Here is a 24,714-nt window from a genome sequence, read left to right as displayed (position 1 = left end):
TTAAACTTCCAATCTTACGTATATATCATAAAAATATGATGCGAGCATATAATATGCAATTTTTATATATTACCCAAATAATTATACATATGGATGTATAAGTTATATATGTTGTTTCTAAAATACAAGTAAATTGTGTATTTAATGATCGAATACTCATACATATATATGTGTATATCTTATGGATTTTTATTCAATACTCAGATATTTATATACGTATCTATTCCATTATCTTTCATTATATGTTTACACATCCATGTCTTCCAAAAGACTCTTTGTGTATATACGGAGAAAAGCTAATGAGCATTCAAAAAAAAAATCTCATTAAATCATATTTGTGCACATGGGTGTATCTAGTTTAATTTATTTGTACAAGCAAAATCATATTTATATCTACTCAAATCTGATATGAAAATCTAGGTTAATTGTACACTCACAAAGCTTCCCTCATACTGATCACTCCTTCTATTCCCCCTTCCACATTTAGCTGCCAAGAAATCACCACCGAAGGTGGGCATTTGCTGGTGAAAACAAAGAGGCAATAGCCTCTTCTTCTTCTTCTAGCTACCTTGTCAACACAGCAGCCAAACATCTCCACTTACTGCTGTGATTATCCTATTGTTGCTGGTCCTTCTTCTTCCTTCCCATCAAATTCACAACAGAGTGAATCCTTGCTTCCATTCCCTGTTAAACACCAAAACCCAAACATCAAAGTTCATCATTGGTACCTATCAACAAACCAGACAAACACCTCAAATTATCGATTGTTACTACGTACCGGGGGTTAAAACAGTCTCGTCGGGAACTTCCTCCATCACAGACGACAGCCAGCGAGCCAACGCACCATCACCGCCGCTTCACCTCCTCCTAACCCTTCCTGTCGACCTTGCTGCTGTGTTCCCCCGTTTTCCTTTCCCACCGATCGACCACCCACCTGCTGTGTGTTCAATACAATGAAGACCAAGAGGCTATAGCCTCCTTTTTCCCCTGGCTCTGATCAGCGACTGCTTTGATCCCCCCTCCACTTCGTGTGTAGCTGTTGGTGACGAAGCAAATGAACGAAGGGAAGATATGCCGGAGATGGTGGCTATCGGCTTTTCTCTTCCTTCTTTACAGTCGACCAGAGCAAGCCCTAACTTATACAGATTCAAGACGCCTTCGGTTTCCTTTCTCTTCTCGATCGGACACCACCGATGCCCCTCCTCGTCGCGGTCGTCTTTCTTCCCCGTCATCGAATCGATCAAGCACCGGAGGTGCTTCCCTCTCCGATTTCCCTCCCTTCGCATTTTTCTGTTGACGGATCGAGGAAAGGGACCGACGGGAAGCTGCCACAACCCCTCGCCATTGCAGCCGGCGACAACATCATCGTCGGAGATCGAACCCTCATTTCCCACCGTTTCGTTGCCTCTGCTGTTCCCGATCAACTGAGGAGGGAGACATGTTTCCTCTTTTCCTTCAATACCCGATCAGACAAAAGAAACGGGACTTAAAAGCCCTAACTTTGATAAGTTGGACCACTTAGACGCAATCAGTCCCTCCATGGGATTATTTTTTCATAAAAGCCCTAATTTCAATTAACTTTGAGGAAATAACCATTTCAGCCCCTTCCTTGAATTATTTTAACCAAAGCAGTCTTATTTTTGGTTTATGAAAATGCCAAACAAACCCTAATAGTTTATATTTGTTACGAAATGGTCCCGAGAATACTTCAAAGTTCAAGGATTATGGATTTGCGGTTCACACAACAAGTTTCACAACAGAAACCGAATTCAAACAACTTGAACTCACGCTTCAAGGGTGAGTTTCTACGGGCCCTCTTTTACAATTTTAATATTTGGGGGAGAATATATGTGTGTCTATTAAGTTTTGATGATTTACATATTTTTATACGTTAAAATAGCATCGTACTTTATATTTGGTCGAAAGCTTATGAATTAGTAATTTAATTGTATAAATCACATAAATTAAAGTAGGATGTTATAATGGATATAAATACACCTTGTTGTAATATATTAGTTAATATTAATAAAAATCACAAGATTATATGTAAATTATTATAATAACACGGATTGGTGTTGTAAATCACAACCATGACGATTTTATATGTATAAGTTAAAGTATCGACTGGAAGTATGAAACGATATACAAATGGCCAAAAACATTATTCGATTATAAAATAAAGATACATTGCCATAAATTTGGAAAGACTAAGTTTATGAAATTATATGATTATTAGTTAAAATTATCAAATTTAACTTTTAATATATAAGGTTGTGTAACAAGGAATGGAAAGTGTATTACTATATTTTTATATAATTATAAAAATATAACTTAATTTACTAAGTTATGGATTCTATTATAATAAATAAAATGATCGACTACAGAGCTTAAGAGTCGTTATTTATGAAATAAATATTTGTCGAGTATTGTATTTAAAGACTTCATCTTTATCCCAAATTAAATGTATTAAAAATATTCTCGCATTATTTATATAAAATATGGGGAATGTAGATTTACGATCGATCCAAACTTGGATAAATTTAAAAATTAGCTATTATGCTAACATGACATCGAAACTGTATCTAGTATGATAAAGTCTTGAAATTATAAGAATTTCAGATATCGTTTTCCTAAACGGTGAATAATTTTACATATCTAGTGAATTTAGAATGGAAGATATAGGTTTACCATACCTATTCCATATAGGTTTATCATACCTGTTCCATACAGGTTTATCATAACTACTCCATATAGGTTTATCCTACCTATTCCATATAGGTTTATCATACCTATTCCGTACAGGTTTATCATATCTACTCCATATAGGTTTATCATACCTATTCCATATAGGTTTATCATACTTATTCCATAAAGGTTTATCATACCTACTCCATATAGGTTTATCATACCTATTCCATATAGGTTTATCATACCTATTCCGAATACCAGATCCAATACGATTGAGTTTCCATTATAAACTATTCCCGGTTTCGCGAAAGTTAAGATCTCAATACTTAGTATAAACCATCCAATTCATAACCGTTAATCCGCAAGGGAACGACTAACGTCGGGTGTAAGTGTCATATTATTGATCTTATACAGTACGACGCCCGCCTGGAGTTTCTAGCTACAACTACATTTGACGAGATGGATTTTGGCGCTGACGTTAGCATTATTGAACATTACCACGTGTTACAACGGGGTGAATGACTTTAGCACGCCCTATTATGGTGGCGGTGCAATAATAAAGTACAGTGTCACGAGTTCGGTTATGATTTCATTATAAAATCCCAGTTTTGTTTCGTTACCGTATAGAATCGATATTGGACTTATACGGGGTTTATGTTCACTTATTCTAGTTGAAAGAAACTGTACTTAGTGGGATAGCTTGTGACTCAAAGTGATAAGTGTCAATACCAAAAAAATTAAGTCATATAATACTTAATTAATATCATGACACGACTCGACAAGATTTATTAACTTACATAAAATAAGTTATTTATATAAACCGTTTGTTTTTATAGGAAAACACAATATTTATGTGGGAGGAGTTTGCCCCACCGGTTAAGTGTTGGTTTTCAAATTAAGTAAGATAATACTTAATTATGGCCACGACACGATTTTACAAAGTTCATAAATTCAAGACTTATGAGTTTTTCATATAAATTATACAAATTCTTGTATAAAGTTTCAAGAGTAAAGTTGGTTATTTTATGTTCTCACAAGGGGTAACATTTCCTATTTTTATATAATTTGATATTCAAAAATTTTATATAAAAATGCATTTTGATATAAGTCTGAATTACTTATATGTATTTTCCAACTTTTGTACATTTGGATTTGAACAAATGGTATTTATGAATGAGTCATAACACATTTTTATCACTCTATTATTTTATACTTTTAATAGAAAAGTAAATATTTATAAAAGCTGGTCAACCGGCTAAAATTTTATCAAACACTTTTGGTTATAAAAATACTCTGTGTCAAAACCTGTAGAACTCACAAACAATTTTGTTGACGTATTTTAAATGCATGTATTCTCAGGTTATTTAACATATCGGAAGTATTCGCTCAGAAGATTCTTCGTTAATTGTATTATACATTTGTAAACGCCAGATTGTTAGGCGTGTGTCACGATTTAGTGATAGTCATTATCAATGTAAAATCTATTTCGGTTATAATAGAAAACTATATTTGTACTGTTCAGTGTATGTTTAATAACTGTGATTACTGATTTACGTCGCGCACCTCAGTGTTTCTGGCGGCGGTCGAGGGTGTGACAGTGATGGACTTAATGGATTAAGTCCTTAATGGGTTAAGTAAGAAACACTTAACCTTAATCGTCATTTTATGTAAAAACCCTAATCTTGCTTGGGCTTTAAGTTGGGCCTTTCTATTGGACTTTGGTGTTTGGACTATCGATGGGCCACCCAAGAACAATCATATGGACTAAGAATATATGGATGGGCTTTAGGGTAAGGCCCATGAGAGGGTTTGGGCCCAATTTGGAAAATTGGGCCATAGGTGGGCCATAATTGGGCCTTTATGATTATGAGATATTGGGCCATTAGAATGCTAAATGTTTGGACTAGAATAAGTGGTTGGGCCTTAGGGTAAGACCAAGCAAAGTTTTGGGCCCAATTTGGAAAATTAGGCCATATGTTGGGCTTTGATTCATAGTTTAACTTTTGGGCCTTTGGATTGGGCCTTGAGTTTGAATCAAGCTATGATGGGGGTAAAGTAGTCTTTTACCCCAAGCATGGACTTATGGATATGTTTTGGAACCCAATTATTAAATGGGTGTTATGTTGATGTTGACAGTTCGGGAATCTATCATCCAGCAGCTAGAGTTTTGTCTGCGGGACTTCAGCAGTGCGAGGTGAGTTACCTTCCAGTAGAAGTGGGTATACGGCCACAATGTTGGCCCACTAGTAGGAGTTGATTGTTCAATGATTGTCTTTGTGATAATTATCTAGGTTTGCTACTACCTGATATGTTATATCTGTTAGCATGATATGATGTTATGTGATAGTGGTAGTAGGGGGGATAGTCCCCGTGTCACGGTCGTAAGGACCGAAGGGTAGGTTTGGCACCCCAGAATTGTCTGGTAGTAGGTTTATGCTATGTTATTATATGGTAGTAGTAGGGGTGAAATAGTCCCCGTAGCCGGTTGAGATAAACCGGAGGGTAGGTCAGGCACCCCAGAATGGCCTGGCAGGGTAGTTCAGGCACCCCCGAATTGTCTGGCAGTATGTTTGTTATATGGTATGTGGTATGATGGGGGAACTCACTAAGCTTCGTTCTTACGGTTTTCAGTTTTGGTTTCAGGTACTTTGTTTTCAAAGGAAAGGAACTGGTTCGATCGCAGCGCATCACACTATGTTTTCCACACATGAGATCTTTGGGATTACACTTTGATATGGTTTTATGATAATATGTTTTGATTATTGACACTTTGGTTTTGACATGAGATATTTTTATGGGTGTTTTTATACTGTTGGTTTTATAATAACTTATTTAAAAATGAAATTTTTGGTCTTAAATTTTGGGATGTTACACAAAGTCTTAATTCAAAAACCACCAAAACTACAAGATAGACCATGAGGTCATAGATCTGGACTCTAGGGACTAGAAGGACACGTAAAGTTCCAGCTTTCTCTACATGCATGGTCATTAGAAGCTCCAAAAGGCCAAAATGATGGTCTAAAGGTTGAATGGGACTTCCATGGCCACTTGGGACATCCAACTACTTAATAATCATCTCCTTTGGACCAAAACAAGAAAAAAATGCACTAAATGAAGATCTAATCAACTACGAGGCAAGGTTCAAGCTTTATACCAGAAAAGTGACGTGGATGAGGCAAGGATTCTAGATCTATATGCTCCTCCTTGTGTCTCCAAGCTTCTCCTTCTTCCAATGGCTTCAAGTATACACCAAGAACACTCAAAAATGGCTCTCAATCACTCAAATATGCTTTAGAGTTTCGAGATTTAGGGTTAGGGACTTGGAGGCTGGAAATGAGGCCAACTTGAGAGGCTTAAGTTGTTTAAATAGGGCGTAAAACCCCGGAATTAGGGTTTCATATATGTCAGCCAATTCGTCGAGTTGAGGCCTCCCAACTCGTCGAGTTGGTCACTTAAGACGCGCGGTCCTTAACACTTCAACACGACGAGTTGGGGCTACCAACTTGTCGAGTTTCTCTGTAAAATTGAACAAATTTCAACCTTAAATACATACGAGGAACCAGGCATTACAATGGTCTTCCTTGCCAGGCCGGGGGCCAAAACCTTGGGTCTTACAGACAAGTGCCAGTAGCCACCTCCTATTCTTTTATGCAAGCATCACAAAGACAACTAGCATACAATCTACAACTACTTATAACTTAACTGTCAGAGTTCACACTCTAGTCTTACATACAGATTTTCTAGGAGCCACCTTCGGGTCTTTCATACAAATGCCAAGGGTCACCCCTAGTCTCCCTATAATACATAAACCAATAGGGCTGGCATTGGTGCCTTCGACCCATAGAATAGTGAGGAGACTCACCTCACACTGCTGAATCACACTGATAATCCATGACAGTTGGTCCGACAATCCCTCGAACTATCAATAACCAATAATACCCAATTAACAATTGGAATCAAATATATATCCTCCATCCATACTTAGAGTAAAGACCATTTTACCCCTTATCTAGCTTGGCCCAAGACTGAGGCCTAAACATACAATCCAAAAGGCCCAAACATGGCCCAACATAACCCATGGTCAACCCTGATCAAACTTCTGGTCAAAGTCAAAGTCAACATCCCATGTTGAGCAAACACGTCGTGTTGCCCCTTGGACACGTCGTGTTCTTCCATCATCCAGATAATCGGGAAAATCCCAGCCAACACGCCATGTTGGCTTGAAAACACGACGTGTTTGCCTGAGATTCAACAGCTTAATACAATAAGTTGTTTTCTCCGATTCCAAGAGCTCCGATGTGACAACCCGTTATTTTCTTTATCGTAAAAGTCGAACTAAAGTCAAACTTCTTACTTTGATCTATCTTATATAAAGTAGATTTAAATTCTAGATTTGGTTTAAAACCTTTAATTAGAAGTGTTGCTTGAATTAGAAGTGAATTGCATGGAACCGAGAACCTTCATCCGAGCCGCAAACCCTCGCATAGCTTGAGACTTCGGACCGCAAACGATTCGCAGCCGCAAACGAGGTTCACGGCCGAGAACCCACTCCTCGGACCGTGAACTTCGGTCTTATCCATCCGGTGTGGTAACTAACGAAGGTGTCCCATCAGTTTTGACCCTATATAGGGGCTGGACCGTAAACCCTTCCTCACTTCTTCAATTCCAGCCGAAAACACACCCTTTCACACTCAAGAACACCAACCGAAAACCCTCATTCTCTCTCAACTATCATCCTTCATCCTTTGAATCTTCTTAGGATCTTGCTTGTATCTTCAAGTGTTCTTCATTTCATCAAGAACACTCAACCGTAAACCCTTGAATCTCCTTCATTTCTTCAAGAACACTCAACCGCAAACTCAAGAACACCAAGATCTTCTTGGGCCGTAAACTCCTAGCAGCCTCCCATTTTGCTTCTAACACTCTTATTTGTAAGTTAAACTTACAAATTAGTCCAATTCCTTATCATTTTTATGATTCTATTCACTAATTGTATACATATATATTACGTGAAATGCATTTTAGGACTTGTTTTGTCTCGGGATCTAACTTGTGGAAACAATCATCCTATATCGAACATTCAAAAGAATCACTCACACAAGGCGAGTTCATACCCCTACAATTTACCTTTTTCAATGTTTTAGGGGGGGGGGGATACTAGCATAACACAATAGAATTGTGTTACCATTTACATGTGAAAACAAACAAAGGATTTCTTATGCTCTTATAAGTTGTTAAAATCATTTCAAAAACTCTTTTAAACTATTTTAGATTTCTGTTTATTATCAAAATCGTATTCATTTATATATTTATGTATAAGTATGCTTTAACGGACTTAGGACTATTGCTAAATACCTTGACTCCTCTTCCTTGTTTGGTTGTGGGCTTAAGGTAGGATCACTAGTCCGACTGTCGGTTAAATCATAATTATGCATGCTAAATATATACATGAATATTAAACCCCAATTTTAAAGATCATACTTAACTCAGTTGCATATGTTAGGCAATTGAGTATTTTCTCCAAATCAGTTACAGTTCAAACAAACATACTAGTAAACTATAATAGGTATAGGTTAGAGGATCAATACATACTATTTTCTAGAACAGAGAAACAATACATGAATCAATACATACATACTAGTACTATTCATTATGAAGTATACTATTCATTTACAAGAACAAGAAAGAACTTACATGCCATAACTAGAACAAGATAACTAAAATGTGAGATACTATTTCATGGCATAGCAATATTCTTGCTAAGTCACGTTTTGTGACCAGAGTCTCTTGGAGGGAGAGCGTGAGTTTGTGTATAGATCTGTACGGGATTGACCATCCCACACCTTGCTGCTAGCTACAGTGGGACTTGCAAGTCTACGGGTGACAAATGTCATATCATTTTCGACGCCTGAAGAACGTCGTGTTTTATACTAGTCAATCAAGCATGGTTATAACCTAATCGCATTTAAACCTTAATTAACCAGTTTAGTTGCAAGGCAGTTACTGCATCAGTAGTATATTTTATACAATACTACTGTAAACCTTCATTTTCCATTACATTCATACAGTGATATTCTCACATGAGAAATGCATACTAATTTTCTAGTAAAGATGGTTTACAAATATGGAAAACATACATTTTATACTATTTCAAGTACAAACATACATTTTACACTATTTTCAAGAGAACAAACATATAAAACAGTTGGGTCTTTGGTAGAAGACTACTTTTCATTTTTAGAAGAAAATATAGGATTTTCTGGGAAGTATACAAACATTTTACTAAACAAATACAAACATTTTCATGATACAACTACAAACATTTGACACTAAATACTTATGAACTCACCAACTTAAATGTTGATACTCTCTTTCAAAATAACTTGTATTCTCAGGGAACCAGTAAACAGGTACATTGGATCAGGTTTTGAGAAGACGGAGCATGTTCAAGACTCGTCTTTTATTTTGATATATATATATATATATATATATATATATATATATATATATATATATATATATATATATATATATATATATATATATATATATATTTGGTGTCTTACAACTATACAAAGAACACACATGTATTAACTATTCTATCAATGCAGTGGATGTTGTTGCTTGTTTTACTATTGTGCATTGTTATGATACCGTACATGACGTCCTCCGCCCCTAAACGTTTCCGCCGTTCCGGTTTGGGGCTGTGACAGATTGGTATCAGAGCTTTGTTTATAGTGAACTGAGTATATCAACCCATAAAAGATATACAACTATAAACACAACGGGATTAAAACACTCTGACCAAGAGATTATACTTTTTAAATAATAAAATATTTTACTAAAGTATACATACATGCATTCATACTAATAACAGTGTCATACTAGAACAGAACAAAAATATTACGATTGTTGAACAACACAAGTAGTATTGAGGATATATAATCAGGTCTGGGATTGATATAGCCTGATCAACTATATATATCCAAGAAGTGATTAGCATATGCCTAGGAATGGTTGTGGTGTTGCAACAAGTCTAAAAACTTATCAACTCTACTACAATGAAACACTAGAACATAACATAAACTTAAAATACTATAGGAGTATTTTGTTGTACTATAATTACTTATGTGAAAACTAAAAACGACCCTTATTAGTAGGTCTATAGTTGCTGAGTGGATACGTTTAGGTTATATGTGACCAAGATGTTACAGACTTAGAATCTGTGATCTTCGCTTTACTTCCTATTCCTTTTTTGGTTGTGGTCTTAAAGTTGGATCACTTATTCGAAGGTCTATTCTATCTTAGGTTATATATAACTGGTATGCACTACGTAAGTATAGAAGTAACTGGTAAGGATCATCCTATAAATATCTTTAGGAATACATCTATTATATGTCTCTTACACCCCTTTTCTCGCTTAGATAACATGGCTGGATTCCATCTACCTGGTGACCCGTACTTTCCCGATCAAGGGAGCAGTGGATGGCTTGAAGCTGAACAAGAAGAAGAGAACCCTGTAGTCCAGTAGAAGAAGACACCGAGGAGAGTTCTGAGGAAGAGAATGAGGAGGAAGTCCAAAAAGACTTTGACTCAGAACCCGAGGTCTATAATCCACCTCAAGTTACTCAAAATCCTAACCCTCGACAGGATTTTCAAGGCCCGACGCCTCTGTGGGCAATGAACTTGGGAAGGTGGAGCCACGAACAGGGACAACCACCTCCTTATAATGGAGACCGAAGCTTCTACAACTTGAACGAGGGAGGCTCAGCTGACATAATCCTCCATATCTTAGTTCGTCGCATTGCTCGCAATGCTGAACAAGGAAGAACGACCATCGACCAAGTCATGGAAATTAGGGCTAACTCAGGAGTCAACATAGTTCACCTCCGCTATCTGACCGATGACCAGGAGTTAACCAGGACTCACACTGACGCACCACAGATGGAACTGAATGCCAGTCGATCCGAAGTTAAAGAACTTCGACAAGGTCAAGTTGCATTGGAAAGGCATGTGTGGGAAACAGGACATCAGTTGGATGAATCCAGGGTAGAATCTAGTACTAATCAGAACAACAATTCTCGCGAGTAGAGCATACTCTACTCATTCTTTTGGATATAAATTAAGTCTACATGTAGACTCTGGTGTTATTTTCCTATTTATGTTTAGACCTTGAACTTTCAGTTTCGTTAGGTCTTTATGCTGTCAAAATTTTCTCTATATTGGTATGTGGTAGACCTATTACAAGGTCGAATTTTCCTGAACTCTATACATCTATAATACCAATGATATTAACAGACATCTAATTCTCTTGGAAAAATCTCTATCCAAATCCTTTCATCTTTTTAGTGGTAGATCTCTATTGCAAACACTTAAACAATTACATGTTGAACTAGGGTGATATAGTTCAAAGAGTAGTCACATTATACTTACTATTGATGTCTTACTACATTTTCATCTTTTAAATCTTAAAAAGATGCATCCAATAAGAAATCCAAGACGTGTCAATGTTAATGCAACTCCGACACCACCTCCACCTCCGCCGCCACCTCCACAGTTTGACACGACTAGGTTTCAGGCAGCGGTCACGGCAGCCATGGCAGCCGCCATGTCACACATACACACAATAGGTACCAGTGGATCTGGAAGTGGTGCTCACCCCTCCAATCATGGTGAAAGTCATGGACAACCTAGGGAGTGTTCCTATAAAGATTTCACCAACTGCAAACCCAGGAACTTCAATGGGAGTGGAGGAATCATTACCTTATCACAATGGTTCGAGAAGACGGAGTCGATTTTCGAAATCTGCTCCTGCCCCGGAGGGAGCAAAGTCAAATTTGTTGCCTGTACCTTCTCAGATAGGGCCCTCACATGGACGAAGGGCCATGTCAACTCACTCACTCTATTAGTGGGAAATTCATTGGGCTGGGAGAATCTAAAGACACTGATGACAGGGGAATACTGCCCGAGGGGCGAAGTTCAGAAGCTCGAACAGGAACTTTGGAGCCTTACTATGAAAGGTTCTGACATAGTAGCCTACACAACTAGGTTCAATGATCTAGTCGCTCTATGTCCAGGGATGGTCCCCACGGAGAGCAAAACGATCGAGAGGTACATTTGGGGACTGGTACCTCCATTTCAGGGGAACGTTTTGTCTTCGAACCCCTCTACATTCGACAGTGCCAAACGATTGGCATAGACTCATCGACCATGGATTCAGTCCGCAAGCAACAACCCCTGTCCCATAACCAACCAAAACGACCGACAACAAGAGGAAGTTTTGGGATGGAAAGAAGAACAAATCGACACAAAAACTCTGCCAAGAAATAACAGACTGTGGTTGTTCATGCCGCAACAGCCCCTACTGTCCCTGCTCCAGCAAAGCAGTACGTTGGGAGTTTGCTGAAGTGCAACAAGTGCAACTTCCATCACAACAGACCCTGCCGGGAGATACAATGTGCTAACTGCAACAGGAAAGGGCACACGGCCCATTTTTGTAAGGATCCGGCAAGACCAATCACCCAGGTCCCTGGTGTTGGAGTATGTCAGGCCTGCTACGGGTGCGGGGAAGTTGGACACTACAAGAGGAACTGCCCGAAAGCAGGGAATACGGGTGGAGTAGGGAGAGTTTTGGCGATAGGCCATGAAGAAGCCGTGGCAGACCCTATGGTGGTCACGGGTACGTGTCTCCTCGATAACTCTTATGCATGCATACTATTTGATAGTGGAGCAGAGAGGAGTTTCGTGAACCAAAAATTTGCACACTTACTTAAACAACAACCACAAGCACTAAAAGAAACGTTCACCATAGAAATGGCTAACGGGAAGACTGAGAGCACTAACTAAATATACATAGGATGCACCCTAACTCTAAATAGCTATTCATTTCAAATCGACCTCATGCCTGTCTCAATTAAAACTTTCGACGTCATTATCGGCATGGATTGGTTGAGTCTTCATCGTGCTGACATCGTGTGTTTTGAGAAAGCTGTTCGTCTTAATCTACCGAATAGCGAAACCCTAGTTATCTATGGTGACAAACCAGGCGCGAGCCTTCGAATCATCTCGAGTATTCAAGCCCATAAGTACTTACGAAAGGAATATCATGCGTTCCTTGCTCATGTGGTAGATATGAGCCAATAAGTGAATGACATAAAGAACATCCCAGAAGTACGCGACTTTCCCGACATCTTTCCTGAAGATCTTCCAGGATTACCACCACAACGTTAAGTCGAATTCAGAATCGACTTAATTCCAAGAGCTACCCCTGTAGCCAAATCGCCTTACCGACTAGCACCAGTTGAGATGCAGGAACTATCTAGTCAACTGAATGAACTTCTCAGCAAGGGATTTATTAGACCAATCTTCTCACCCTGGGGAGCACCAGTCTTGTTCGTGAAGAAGAAGGATGGATCGCTCCGTATGTGCATCGACTAACGCGAGCTAAACAAACTTACCGTTAAGAACCGATACCCTCTACCACGGATACACGACTTGTTCGACCAACTTCAAGGAGCAAGCTACTTTTCAAAGATTGACTTAAGATCCGGGTATCACAAGTTACGAGTTTTAGAGGAAGATGTTCCCAAAACAGCCTTCCGAACTCGTTATGGTCACTACGAGTTTGTAGTGATGCCTTTCGGATTAACCAATGCGCCCACAGTGTTCATGGACTTAATGAACCAGGTATGTCATCCTTACTTAGATAAGTTCGTGATCGTATTCATTGACGACATACTCATCTACTCACGCAGTAAGGAGGAACATAGTCAACACTTACGACAAATCTTGGAAACACTACAAGCAGAGAAGCTTTATACGAAGTTCTCTAAATGCGAATTTTGGATTCGAAGAGTCGAATTCTTGGGTCACGTGGTTAGCGAAGAGGGAATTCACGTGGACCCTTCCAAAATCAAATCCATTGAGAACTGGTCAGCACCTAGAACACCTACAGAAATTCGTCAATTTCTAGGCCTCGCTGGCTACTATCGCAGGTTCATTCAGAACTTTTCAAAGATTGCGAAACCACTTACCAACTTGACCCAGAAAGGTGTAACCTTTGACTGGGAAGAGAAACAAGAAAAGGCTTTTCAAATGCTGAAGCAAGCCTTATGCAGCGCACCGATATTATCCCTCCCATAAGCGATAGAATATTTCGTGGTATACTGTGATGCATCCAACCTAGGGCTTGGCTGTGTTCTTATGCAACGGGGAAAGGTCATCGCATATGCCTCAAGACAGCTTAAGACACACGAAGTCAACTACACTACACATGATCTTGAGTTAGGAGCAGTGGTATTTGCTCTGAAGATTTGGAGACACTACCTGTATAGTACAAAAAGCACTATCTTCACCGACCACAAAAGCCTTCAACATATATTCGACCAGAAGGAGCTCAACATGAGACAACGACGGTGGGTCGAGCTACTAAATGACTACGAATGCGAAATTTGTTATCATCCCGGTAAAGCCAACGTAGTAGCTGACGCCCTAAGTCGGAAAGAATACTCAGGTCGTAGAGTCAAGGCATTGACTATGACAATCCATTCACATCTGTCCATACAAATTAAGGAGGCTCAGCAGGAAGCCTTGAAACCTGAAAATGTGGCAGGTGAAACCCTGAGAGGGGTGGATAAGAACTTAGAAGTCAAGGGTGACGGAGCCTTTTACCTCATGGATCCGATCTGGACACCGAGACTCGGTGGTTTCATAGACGTTGTCATGAACGAAGCACACAATACTCGATACTCCGTTCATCCAGGTTCAGACAAGATGTATCTGGATCTCAAAAAGTTATATTGGTGGCCTAACATGAAAGCAGATATTGCTACCTTTGTGGGCAAGTGTCTTACTTGCGCCAAGGTTAAGGTCGAATACCAAAAGCCCTCAGGTTTACTACAACAACTGGAGATACCTGAGTGGAAGTGGGAGCGGATTACAATGGATTTCATAACCAAGTTACTCAAGACAACGGGTGGACTTGATACCATTTGGGTGATCGTCAACATATTAACCAAGTCCGCACACTTCCTACCAATCACAGAAACTGACAAGATGGAGAAACTGACATGAACAATCATTAGGGAGATCGTACGATTGCATGGTGTTCCCATATCTATTATCTTCGATAGATACAGTAGATTCACCTCAAGATTTTGGCAGTCGCTACAAAAATCCCTGGGAACTAGGCTGGACATGAGTACAGCCTACCACCCACAAACTGATGGACAGAGTAGATTCACCTCAAGATTACGTTGAGAGGCCAGTCGCGATTGTGGATCGTAAGATCAAGGTTCTGAGGAACAAGGAGGTGCCCCTGGTTCAGGTCCAGTGGCAACATCGGAGAGGGTCCGAGCTGACTTGGGAGCCAGAGCTGGAGATGCGGGAGCGACATCTAGAGTTATTTGCAGAGCGAGACTTCGAGGACGAAGTCTGATTCTAGTAGGGGAGAACTGTAACATCCGGATTCCCAGGTATTCTATGTTATTCATTTATTTTGAGTTTGAGAGAAGGACTCGACGAGTCGACGCCTAGACTCGTCGAGTAGGATCGCGATTTGCTGACTGGATTAATGAATGGACTCGACGAGTCGGCAGGGTGACTCGACGAGTCCGTGCTGGCGGCATAAACCCTAAATCTTTAGGCATGTGCCCTATTTAAGGGTCCTTATAGCCCTCATTTGCGGCTACCAGTCCAGAGAGAGAAACCCTAGAGAGGTTGGGCGAGTTGTGTGTGAGAGCAAGTCATTTAAATCCTTTTTGGTGTTGTTTTGCAAAGAAGAAGGTGTTTCCAGCTAGAGGAGGTCAAGAGGATTGCTAATCCGTGGTTTTCAAGCTTGGATCTGCAGTATTGAGGTAGCAAATCGAACTTTCCTTCTGTTTTGGTTAAGATCTATGAATCTAGGGTTTTCTATACCCTTTTTATGTCTTGAATTGATGAGTTTATGGTCCCTTTATGTGTTAGACTTCAGATCTGGACCCATAGAGGTCCAGAGAGCATTATCCATCTTGCTTTATGAAGTGTTATGGAATGAATGAACTTAGGTTGCCATTTTTTAGGCTATTTCTTCAAAAGGAACCATATATGTGTTGCATGAGTGTAAAGGTTTCATCTTTACGTGATTAGTGGGTTTGGAAAGGTCAGATCTATAGGTTAGAGAAGCGGATCTGACCTCAGAAGGTCATTTGAGTGTTGCCATGGACGCTACTCGTCGAGTTCATAAGTGGACTCGACGAGTCGAGTCGGGGTTGCCCCGCGATTCGTGACAGGAGTAACCCGTCGAGTGAAGGTATGAATCGACGTGCCAAGTGAGGCTAGAAGGATTCAGAGGACCCGCATGGACTCGCCGAGTCGCCCATGTGCACTCGACGAGTCGGGTCAAAGTTTGACCGTTGACTTCAGTTGACCTTAGGGTTTTGGTCAAGCTGATTCAGGAGAGTTTAGGGAGGGGTAGAATGGCCTTCTACCCAATCTTTAGAGATGAGACTATGAGAGGGTATTGATCAGGAATGTTATTCGGATGATAGGAGGAGGCTAGGTCGGGACGTCAAGCACGAGAGTTTATCCGACTTCGTACGAGGTGAGTCTTCTCACTATACTGTACCTAGGATGGTACCTATGTGTGACCGGAAGGTCTTATATGCTATGAGATGTATGTGCTGTATGCTGTTATATGATATGTATGTGTTATGTATGTTATGAATGAGAAGGACCGGAAGGTCATTATGATGTGGACCGGAAGGTCATGATGATATGGACCGGAAGGTCATTACGGGTAGGACCGGAAGGTCTACCAGGGTTGTGGGACGGAAGTCCTCTGAGACACAGTGACCGGAAGGTCTTATAGCCTTGAGTGGCGTATGTGCGTATGTGGTATTTTGGGGAACTCACTAAGCATTTATGCTTACAGTTGTTGTGTTATGTGTTTCAGGTACTAGCGAGGATCGCGGGAAGGCACCGGCATAAACCATACACACTCATGGAGTTTATGTCTTCAGATTTTGGGATATGTTTTGTTATGATAACATTGGATACATTATGTTTTGATATTACCTTATGAATAAAAGTATGTTTTAAAAATGAAAAATTGTTTTGGAAATTTACGTTGTTACAAGTTGGTATCATAGCCTTGGTTTGAGGGATTCGGATGCACCTTCGGGTGTATTTGAACTCAAACTGAGGATTTAAGAAAGTTTTTCGTAAACTAAACAATTTTTCTAAAAAGTAAAAGGATTTGAGAAAAGCAGAAGGAAGCAGTGTGTACGATCAGCCAGCACCCGAACAGTGATTTCCCAAATTACCCTTACATTACATGTTATGAGATATGTTATGATATGTTATGCATGCTAGAGTAGGCTAGGTATTCATATTAGGACTAGAGTGGCCTGATTTGTGATGCCTTAGCCTAGGAAGATTTCTGCTGCTATGTGATGCTTGAGAGTGAGTAGGTAGCAGTGAGGAGCTTATGAGAGGTCTACCGAAGGGTAGCCTATGCTAGCGAGATGTAGAGTACTTGTGATCTGGGATCCTAGAAGGAGGACTTGGGGTGAATACTGATGCGGTGTGGACAGTAGTATAGGGCCCGTACTACTGAAGACATCGGATCAGTGCGCAGTCCAAGTAAGAATCCTTAGGGTACTAGGGAACAAGTAGGGTTGAGTGATCAAGTGCGAGTATACTCGAGCGAGTCTCTGATATTTTATGTTGTATTTCAGAGACATCATGGTTGGGACACGCCACAGACCTGAGACGAGCGGCATGAGTGACGAAGAGCTTCGTCAGATGATCCACGATGAGGTGGCTGCGGCGATCCGAGCCGAGATTCCGGAGATGTTTGGGTCTATCAAGACCACATTGATTGAGACCTTTGATGAGCGGTACGCATCGGTTACTGAGGCTGCGGCTGCTGCAGCTACTGCAGTTGTTGCTGCTGCTAGACCTCAGGGGGGTGACTCGATGTTGTTCCGGGAGTTCAGCAACACGAAGCCACCGATGTTTGATGGGACGCAGGATCCGATTGCTGCGATGAGATGGATTTCTGATATCGAGGGATGCTTCTACACCTATTCGTGTCCGGAGCATTTGAGGGTTCGGTTTGCACTGAACCAGCTTCGCTTGGGAGCAAAGGACTGGTGGAAGTTTGTGACGGCGAACTTCACTCTTGCAGAGATTTCGAAAGTGACATGGGAGAGGTTCACCATCATGTTCAGAGATGAGTACGTTCCCCCGGTGGAGAGGGAACGGTTGGCACATGAGTTTTTGTCCCTCAAGCAGGGGACTGAGTCAGTGACTGTGATCACACGGATGTTCCATGAGAGGGCATTGTTTTGCCCTGAGCACGTGTCGTCTGAGCAGGCACGCATGAGTCGGTACTTGAGCATTTTGAGGAGGGATATCAGGGAGTTCGTGGCAAACTCGTCATACCGGACATTTGCTGAGCTCCAGGCAAATTCCCGGAAGAGGGAGATCGAGCTGGAGACTCAGGCCCAGGAGGAGGCCGAGTCTCAGGGGAAGGATCGGCGGCCGGCACAGTCTCAGCCGGCCGCCAAGAGGGCAAAGCCCGCCGATTCGAGATCTGGAGGCCAGAGGGGCCGCACTTGTGGGAAGTGCGGCAAGGGACATGATGGGGTTTGTCGATCAGGTGCTTGCTACAAATGTGGCAAGGAGGGGCACATAGCCAAGGATTGCCCCAAGGGGTTCATGGTTTGCTTTCATTGCAACCAAACCGGACACCGGAAGGCCGAGTGTCCACAACTGCGGGGGACAGTACAGGGAGCACCGCAGGAATCTGCCCTTGCTGTCGTGCGAGCTACTGAGGTTCGGCCGGTGAAGGCCGAGGCACCAAAGGCTCGCGGGAGAGCCTTCCAGTTGACATCGGAGGAGGTCCGCGCAGCGCCCGATGTCGTGGCTGGTATGTATTCTTTCATTTATTTATGCTGAGTTTGAGATATTGTGCTTATATTATGATATGCGTAGGTACTTTTCTTGTGAGTTCTGTACATGCTTTGGTGTTATTTGACTCGGGTGCGAGTCGGTCATTTGTGTCTTTAGCGTTTAGTCAGCACATCAGTATCCAGCGGGAGGCGTTGAGTCGACCTCTACGAGTTTCCATAGCTGACGAGCGAGCGGTGTATGCTACGGATGTGATTCGAGGATGTGTACTCGAGATCTTCGGTGTTGAGTTCCCGATAGATCTGGTCCCGATTACGATGGGGGACGTGTGTGTCATAGTGGGCATGGATTGGTTGAGCCGATTTGGGGCTGTTATAGACTGCGAGCGACAATTGGTGACGATACGAGACCCTAGTGGGGGAGTACTTACAGTGTACGGCGAGGGTACCCGTTCTGGGTCAGCATTTTGTTCGGCTGCTAGAGCGAGGCGGAGCCTACAACAGGGCTGTAACGGGTTTGTGGCTTATGTGATGGATTCACGGGTGGCCGCAGAGGGGCCGGGTTCGGTTAGTGATGTGCCGATAGTGCGTGAGTTCCCGGATGTTTTCCCCGAGGAGTTGCCGGGTGTGCCTCCCGTGAGGCAAGTGGAGTTTCGCATCGATTTGGTTCCGGGAGCGGCGCCTATCGCCAAGGCGCCCAATCGCCTTGCGCCACTAGAGATGCAGGAGTTATCCTCACAGCTTCAGGAGCTGTTGGGGAAAGGATTTATCAGGCCGAGTAGCTCACATTGGGGAGCGCCGATCCTTTTTGTCAAGAAAAAGGATGGTTCACACCGGATGTGCATTGATTACCGGGAGTTGAACAAGTTAATGGTCAAGAACCGTTATCCACTACCGAGGATTGATGATCTGTTCGATCAGTTGCAGGGAGCATCTTGGTTCTACAAGATAGATTTGAGGTCTGGATATCACCATATGAGGGTGCGAGATGAGGATATCCAGAAGACGGCGTTTAGGACTCGTTATGGGCACTACGAGTTTGTGGTGATGCCTTTTGGGCTCACCAATGCACCAGCAGCGTTCATGGATCTTATGAACAGGGTATGCAGACAGATGTTGGACAGGTCGGTGATTGTATTCATCGACGATATTCTGGTGTATTCGAGATCTAGAGAGCAGCATGAGGAGCATCTGAGAGAGATTCTCGTAGTTTTGAGATCGGAGAGGCTCTATGCCAAATTCTCCAAGTGCGAGTTCTGGTTACGGGAGGTCCAGTTCTTGGGGCATCTCGTTAACCAGAATGGGATATTGGTCGATCCGGCCAAGATTGAGGCTGTGATGAGTTGGGAGGTGCCGAGATCACCCACCGAGATCAGGAGTTTTCTGGGGTTGGCCGGCTACTATCGGAGATTTATCAAGGATTTCTCCAAGATTGTCGTGCCTCTCACCAAGTTGACCCGGAAGGGCGTTGCTTTTTCGTGGGGTCCGGAGCAGCAGACCTCGTTTGAGACTCTTCGCCAGAGGTTGTGCGAAGCCCCGATGTTATCCCTTCCAGAGGAAATGGAGGATTTTGTGGTGTACTGCGACGCATCGATATCGGGGTTGGGTGCGGTGCTTATGCAGAGAGGGCATGTGATAGTGTATGCATCGAGGCAGCTGAAGCCTCATGAGACGAGGTATCCCACCCACGATCTGGAGTTGGGGGCAGTGGTGTTCACCCTCAAGATTTGGCGTCACTATCTGTAGGGGGTTCGGTGTACCATATACACGGACCACAAGAGTTTGAAGTATTTGATGGATCAGCCCAACATGAATATGCGCCAGAGGAGATGGTTGGATGTGGTAAAGGATTACGATTGTGAGATCATGTACCACCCGGACAAAGCTAATGTTGTAGCTGATGCTCTGAGCCGTAGGGCAGAGAGTGCCCTGATTCGAGACACTTGTATGCGATTGACGGTGATGACTCCGGTGTTGGACACCATTAGGGAGGCCCAGGCAGAGGCTGTGATACCAGAGAACCGCAAGAGGGAGCGGGTGATCGGGCAGGTGTCTGAGTTCGTTACCGATAGCCGAGGGCTGATGACCTTTCAAGGTCGGATTTGGGTGCCGTATGCAGGCGGGGCACGTACCATTCTGATGGAGGAGGCTCACAGATCGAGGTTCTCGATCCATCCCGGGGCCACTAAGATGTATTTGGATCTGAAGAGAGACTATTGGTGGCCCTGTATGAAGAGGGATGTTGCGTGGTTCATTGAGAGGTGCTTGACCTGTCTCCGGGTTAAGGCCGAGCACCAGCGTCCGCATGGCAAGTTGCAGCCACTTGAGGGTCCCCTGTGGAAGTGGGAACATATTTCTATGGATTTTATCACCAAATTGTCGAGGACCGCGAGGGGCGTCGATGCAATTTGGGTGATCGTTCACCGGCTGACGAAGAGCGCTCACTTCCTTGCCATCAGTGAGAGCTCTTCCGCAGAGAGGCTGGCCGAGTTGTATGTGAGAGAGGTGGTATCGCGTCATGGAGTACCGATCTCGATTGTGTCAGATCGAGATGTACGTTTCACTTCCAGGTTCTGGAAGAAGTTCCATGAGGAGTTGGGTACGAGGTTGCATTTCAGTACCGCCTACCACCCACAGACGGACGGACAGAGTGATCGGACGATTCAGACGCTCGAGGACATGCTTCGAGCATGTGTGTTAGACTTCGGAGGAAGTTGGGACACGTACTTGCCGTTGGCTGAGTTTTCCTATAACAACAGCCACCATTCGAGTATTGGTATGCCTCCCTTCGAGTTGTTGTATGGGAGGAGATGTCGGACTCCCATTTGCTGGAGAGAGGTAGGGCAGCGCATGATGGATAGCACTGAGATAGTGCTTCAGACGACTGAGCAGATACAACAGGTCAGGCAGATGTTGTTGACAGCTCAGAGTCGCCAGAAGAGTTATGCGGATAGGCAACGATCCGAGCTTGAGTTTCAGGTGGGAGACTTCGTACTCCTGAAGGTGTCTCCTTGGAAGGGAGTGATCCGATTCAGGAAGAGGGGCAAGCTGGGGCCCCGATACATTGGTCCGTTCAGGGTGACCGCGAGGGTGGGCAGCGTAGCGTATCGTTTGGAGCTACCTGCGGAGTTGAGCCAGATTCATGATACCTTCCACATGTCTCAGTTGAGAAAGTGTATAGCCGACGAGTCGGCGGTGGTACCACTGGAGGATATTCAGGTGGATGCGACCCTGAATTACGTTGAGAGGCCAGTCGCGATTGTGGATCGTAAGATCAAGGTTCTGAGGAACAAGGAGGTGCCCCTGGTTCAGGTCCAGTGGCAACATCGGAGAGGGTCCGAGCTGACTTGGGAGCCGGAGCTGGAGATGCGGGAGCGGCATCTAGAGTTATTTGCAGAGCGAGACTTCGAGGACGAAGTCTGATTCTAGTAGGGGAGAATTGTAACATCCGGATTCCCAGGTATTCTATGTTATTCATTTATTTTGAGTTTGAGAGAAGGACTCGACGAGTCGACGCCTAGACTCGTCGAGTAGGATCGCGATTTGCTGACTGGATTAATGAATGGACTCGACGAGTCGGCAGGGTGACTCGACGAGTCCGTGCTGGCGGCAGAAACCCTAAATCTTTGGGCATGTGCCCTATTTAAGGGTCCTTATAGCCCTCATTTGCGGCTACCCGTCCAGAGAGAGAAACCCTAGAGAGGTTGGGCGAGTTGTGTGTGAGAGCAAGCCATTTTAATCCTTTTTGGTGTTGTTTTGCAAAGAAGAAGGTATTTCCAGCTAGAGGAGGTCAAGAGGATTGCTAATCCGTGGTTTTCAAGCTTGGATCTGCAGTATTGAGGTAGCAAATCGAACTCTCCTTCTGTTTTGGTTAAGATCTATGAATCTAGGGTTTTCTATACCCTTTTTATGGCTTGAATTGATGAGTTTTTGGTCCCTTTATGTGTTAGACTTCAGATCTGGACCCATAGAGGTCCAGAGAGCATTATCCATCTTGCTTTATGAAGTGTTATGGAAGGAATGAACTTAGGTTGCCATTTTTTAGGCTATTTCTTCAAAAGGAACCATATATGTGTTGCATGAGTGTAAAGGTTTCATCTTTACGTGATTAGTGGGTTTGGAAAGGTCAGATCTATAGGTTAGAGAAGCGGATCTGACCTCAGAAGGTCATTTGAGTGTTGCCATGGACGCTACTCGTCGAGTTCATAAGTGGACTCGACGAGTCGAGTCGGGGTTGCCCCGCGATTCGTGACAGGAGTAACCCGTCGAGTGAAGGGATGAATCGACGTGCCAAGTGAGGCTAGAAGGATTCATAGGACCCGCATGGACTCGCAGAGTCGCCCATGTGCACTCGACGAGTCGGGTCAAAGTTTGACCGTTGACTTCAGTTGACCTTAGGGTTTTGGTCAAGCTGATTCATGAGAGTTCAGGGAGGGGTAGAATGGCCTTCTACCTAATCTTTAGAGATGAGACTATGAGAGGGTATTGATCAGGAATGTTATTCGGATGATAGGAGGAGGCTAGGTCGGGACGTCAAGCACGAGAGTTTATCCGACTTCGTACGAGGTGAGTCTTCTCACTATACTGTACCTAGGATGGTACATATGTGTGACCGGAAGGTCTTATATGCTATGAGATGTATGTGCTGTATGTTGTTATATGATATGTATGTGTTATGTATGTTATGAATGAGAAGGACCGGAAGGTCATTATGATGTGGACCGGAAGGTCATGATGATATGGACCGGAAGGTCATTACGGGTAGGACCGGAAGGTCTACCAGGGTTGTGGGACGGAAGTCCTCTGAGACACAGTGACCGTAAGGTCTTATAGCCTTGAGTGGCGTATGTGCGTATGTGGTATTTTGGGGAACTCACTAAGCATTTATGCTTACAGTTGTTGTGTTATGTGTTTCAGGTACTAGCGATGATCGCGGGAAGGCGCCGGCATGATCCGTACACACTCATGGAGTTTATGTCTTCAGATTCTGGGATATGTTTTGTTATGATAACATTGGATACATTATGTTTTGATATTACCTTATGAATAAAAGTATGTTTTAAAAATGAAAAATTGTTTTAGAAATTTATGTTGTTACAAAACCCTTCCTCACTTCTTCAATTCCAGCCGAAAGCACACCCTTTCACACTCAAGAACACCAACCGAAAACCCTCATTCTCTCTCAACTATCATCCTTCATCCTTTGAATCTTCTTAGCATCTTGCTTGGATCTTCAAGTGTTCTTCATTTCATCAAGAACACTCAACCGTAAACCCTTGAATCTCTTTCATTTCTTCAAGAACACTCAACCACAAACTCAATAACACCAAGATCTTCTTGGCTGTAAACTCCTAGCAGCGTCCCATTTTGATTCTAACACTCTTATTTGTAAGTTAAACTTACAAATTAGTCCAATTTCTTATCATTCTTATGATTCTATTCACTAATTGTATACATATATATTACGTGAAATGCATTTTAGGACTTGTTTTGTCTCGAGATCTAACTTGTGGAAATAATCATCCTATATCGAACATTCAAAATAATCACTCACACAAGGTGAGTTCATACCCCTACAATTTACCTTTTTCAATGTTTTTAGGGGCGAATACAAGTAGAACACAATAGAATTGTGTTACCATTTACATGTGAAAACAAACAAAGGATTTCTTATGCTTTTATAAGTTGTTAAAATCATTTCAAAAACTCTTTTAAACTATTTTAGATTTCTGTTTATTATCAAAATCGTATTCATTTATATATTTATGTATAAGTATGCTTTAACGGACTTAGGACTATTGCTAAATACCTTGACTCTTGTTCCTTGTTTGGTTGTGGGCTTAAAGTAGGATCACTAGTTCGACTGTCGGCTAAATCATAATTATGCATGCTAAATATATACATGAATATTAAACCCCATTTTTAAAGATCATACTTAACTCAGTTGCATATGTTAGGCAATTGAGTCTTTTCTCCAAATCAGTTACAGTTCAAACAAACATACTAGTAAACTATAATAGGTATAGGTTAGAGGATCAATACATACTATTTTCTAGAACAGAGAAACAATACATGAATCAATACATACATACTAGTACTATTCATTTACAAGAACAAGAAAGAACTTACATGCCAT

General features: G+C 42.4%; 1 long non-coding RNA gene across 1 annotated transcript; it reads right to left on the bottom strand.

Moving 5' to 3' along the window:
* Positions 1-300: 300 nt before the first annotated feature.
* LOC145113594 (uncharacterized) lies at positions 301-1,475 on the bottom strand. Its single transcript, XR_013710810.1, has 2 exons — positions 779-1,475; positions 301-684 (listed from the first exon to the last, which is right to left on the bottom strand). It is a non-coding gene; the product is annotated as an uncharacterized LOC145113594 (long non-coding RNA).
* Between the last annotated feature and the right edge of the window lie 23,239 nt (positions 1,476-24,714).

Source organism: Lactuca virosa, chromosome 5 (assembly GCF_052849685.1).
Source record: "Lactuca virosa cultivar CGN04683 chromosome 5, Lactuca_virosa_CGN04683_v6, whole genome shotgun sequence".
NCBI classification, from domain to species: Eukaryota; Viridiplantae; Streptophyta; class Magnoliopsida; order Asterales; family Asteraceae; genus Lactuca; species Lactuca virosa.
The sequence above is the reverse complement of the archived record's forward strand: the minus strand, read 5'-3'. Positions and strand labels throughout refer to the sequence as shown.